Here is a 3,305-nt window from a genome sequence, read left to right on the forward strand (position 1 = left end):
CCTAGGATCAGATAAGAAACACCATTTGGGAACTTCTGTAGGCTACTGCATCCTGTATCTATGCAACATGAGAAAGGGAGAATGAGAACAAATCCAAATTCAAAACATTACTTCAAAATACAAATATCTTCAGTATCAAGAAAATGCAAAATTTAAATATTAGAATCAGCTAAACTTGAGAGATAGGAAAATGAATAATAAATGCAGGTAGAAATTTACAGTTCTATTTTATGCATACAAGGGGAATAATTAACTAATCTCAAAATATGTAAATGAGGGCTTAGAAGCATTTTCAAAACACCACATCCAATTCCAGTTACATATGCGGAATTTGCTACATTATAATAATTAGTTTTTTTTTTTACAAAAGATTTATTTATTTTGAATAGAAGTATTAAATATTATACTAATTACTGGTTATTTTACTTTGTACCCAGGGAAAAGAAATGAATATTCATTAGCTCCTTAAGCTACTGATCCTCCACCGACTAGACAGATTTCAACATCACCATGAAGCTGTGGGTGGGTGGAAAATGCTCCCTGTAAAACCAGGCTCTTGCTACAAATCACAGCCCAATGTATTCAGCTAATGTGTACATGCTAGAATCCCCAAGTGAATCCTGCTAACATTGTAAGCCTAGAGTCCCCAGCTGAGTAGCCAATGAATGAGAATAACTGTTAAATTGAGAATAAATGTTAAATTGATCATAAAACAACAGAATTTTTCTGTCTACACAATCCAGTGATCTTGAACAATTCCTAAAATACTAAACACGGTTTCATACAATAAAACTAACATTGACATCTGTCCAAAACATGCCTATTTCATTCCAAAAGAATATTTCAACATACATATTTCAACCATTTTCCAACTTGGCTTTTGATCCTACTTTAAGGAAAATATCCATTCCAAAGCACCAAGGTTGAGATTTTAATTTATGAGGTATTTTTGCTATAGCTCAATAGGCAAACACTTTTTTTTTCTGGTGAAAGGGAAAACCAGGCAATAGATTTCTCAAGACACTAGTCTGGTTAACTTTTTTTTTTTTTTTTCATGTACCAGTCATCTTTTATCGGCTGGTAGTTCTCAATTCAAATACAAAAGGATTCAGGGGTGTCAGGCAAAGGTCATGTTCAGGAATGCAGAGTGTGCCCTTCACACTGGGCCCACTTCAGTGGTACTTGCACAGCCACTCATGTTTCAGTTCCTTGTAAGAAAGGCAGTAGTTGAAAAGCACGTAAACTGCCAGCACCATAGAAATCTCAGCGATGCTCCCTTTTTTACACTGACATACTTGTGATAATAGTAGTAACCTTTTTGAAATGCTCCAGCAATGCCTTTAGGGGTGAAATCCCACATCAGTATCCAGTTTAGCAGCAATCTTAGTTTGACATCCATGACCTGCTTCTCCTTCACTGGTACAACTGATGTCATCTTGGAGTCAGGTGTCTGCAGTGAGTCTGGTTAACTTTTAATTCTTGCTCAGTTTAAGGTACCTCTGTGTTGGAGTTCTCATGTGGCTTGATTTTTATTTTTTGGTTTGTTAAGCTTTGTGAACCAATTTATTGCTTGAGTAACTCCCTACCACAGAGGAGGGGAGGGGCTGTGGCTCTGGGGGAAATGGGTCTTGCAGAAGGGGCCTCTCGTTTCCCTCTTGGTCTTGTCTGTGATGCTGACCTACAGCCCCAGTGGGGCACACTGGGCAGATTGTTAATTACACCAGATTGGGCTAGGAAAGGGTGACTAGATCAGAGTGCACACAAAAATGTTGCCTATATGGAAAACAACCCTGGGTCGTGCCTCCATGTGGGCAGAATATCAGGATGGGTTAGAAGTATGTAAATCATAATAGCTTGACCTTGTTAGCTTCTGAGAAAGTAAAAACTCCTCACCATCTAACACAGAGTACAAGAGGGGGTGTGGGGGTGTGTCTCTATAGGAAGTTTCACATTTCTGGGTGTTAGGACAGAAGCGGAATCATTCAACAAGTATTTATTGAGTAACAAGCATGTGCTGTACTCTCTTGCTACTTCAAGTGTGATTCCTGGACAAGCCACATCCACATAACTTGGGAGCTTCTTAGAAATGCAAGTTCAAGCGTCTACCCCAGACCTACTCAATCAGCATCCTAAGGTGATTCTTACATTAGTTTGAGAAATGCCGCTAGACACCACGTTAGGTGATCTACTACTCTCTACCACTGATGTCCATTTAACACATTATAAAAATAAAAGTCCAGGGCGCCTGGGTGGCTCAGTTGGTTAAGCGACTGCCTTCGGCTCAGGTCATGATCCTGGAGTCCCGGGATCGAGTCCCGCATCGGGCTGCCTGCTCAGCAGGGGGTCTGCTTCTCCCTCTGACCCTCTTCCCTCTCGTGCTCTCTGTCTCTCATTCTCTCTCTTTCAAATAAATAAATAAAATCTTTAAAAAATAAATAAATAAATAAAAGTCCAGGTCACACATCTGCCAAAACTTGCTTATGTCACAACTTAAGATGTAATTCTCACTACGCTAGAAGCATGGCATAAGTATTTACAGTGATATGAAGTAGGCAAGGGCCTTTTATAAAGATCTCATATGCAAGCTAAGAAAGAGCCTCACTTCAAGGCAAACAAGGATGCCTCAACCCACCTGATACAGGTAGACCAACAAAGCTCCCATTTCTACATTCAGGTTGGAAAAGTTTCCCATATAGAAACTCTAGACACTAGGAAGACCTAGGAAACAGAGGCTGGTCTCATCTGGTTTCCATCTGGCAATGAGAGAGGGCTAGAAGGAAAATTACCCAATTCATTTAGCCAGCTAATTTATTTAGGTCTTTCACTAGTCCATAGCCCTTGCATGGGAGAAATCACATGAGGTAGATAAACATCAGGGAGAGATGTCTCCACTGATTTCATTGAACAGTTGTGTTACATTTTATCTTCATTTTCTGCTCTAATAGATGCTGGTAATACTTCTTGACAGGTTGTGTAGAGTCACAGATTTTCTAAAGCCAAATGGAAGTGACTTTAAAGATATTGTAGAAATTAATGACCCATGAGAGTTTTCTATGGACTTATATCTACTCTCCCTGGAGCTTCCTCCATGTCAATCTTTATCAACTTGCCTATTTCCCAGCATCTTACTTTTACATTTTCCTTTTAATTTTTAATTACAAAAGCATTGTATAAATTCATGTTTTAGGAAAAAAATCAATACAAAAATATTATAGTAAAAAAGTGAAAAATCTCCTTTACTCTCCAACCCAAGAGTAATTACTGTTAACAGTGGAATGCATTTTTCCAGACCTTATTCAAATATA

The 3,305-nt window shown here is 38.7% G+C and overlaps 1 pseudogene; it reads right to left on the bottom strand.

The window, feature by feature from the left end:
* Window positions 1-1,172: 1,172 nt before the first annotated feature.
* Window positions 1,173-1,435, bottom strand: LOC110584004 (annotated as a pseudogene).
* Window positions 1,436-3,305: the final 1,870 nt, after the last annotated feature.

This window comes from Neomonachus schauinslandi, chromosome 9, assembly GCF_002201575.2.
Source record: "Neomonachus schauinslandi chromosome 9, ASM220157v2, whole genome shotgun sequence".
Taxonomy (NCBI): Eukaryota; Metazoa; Chordata; class Mammalia; order Carnivora; family Phocidae; genus Neomonachus; species Neomonachus schauinslandi.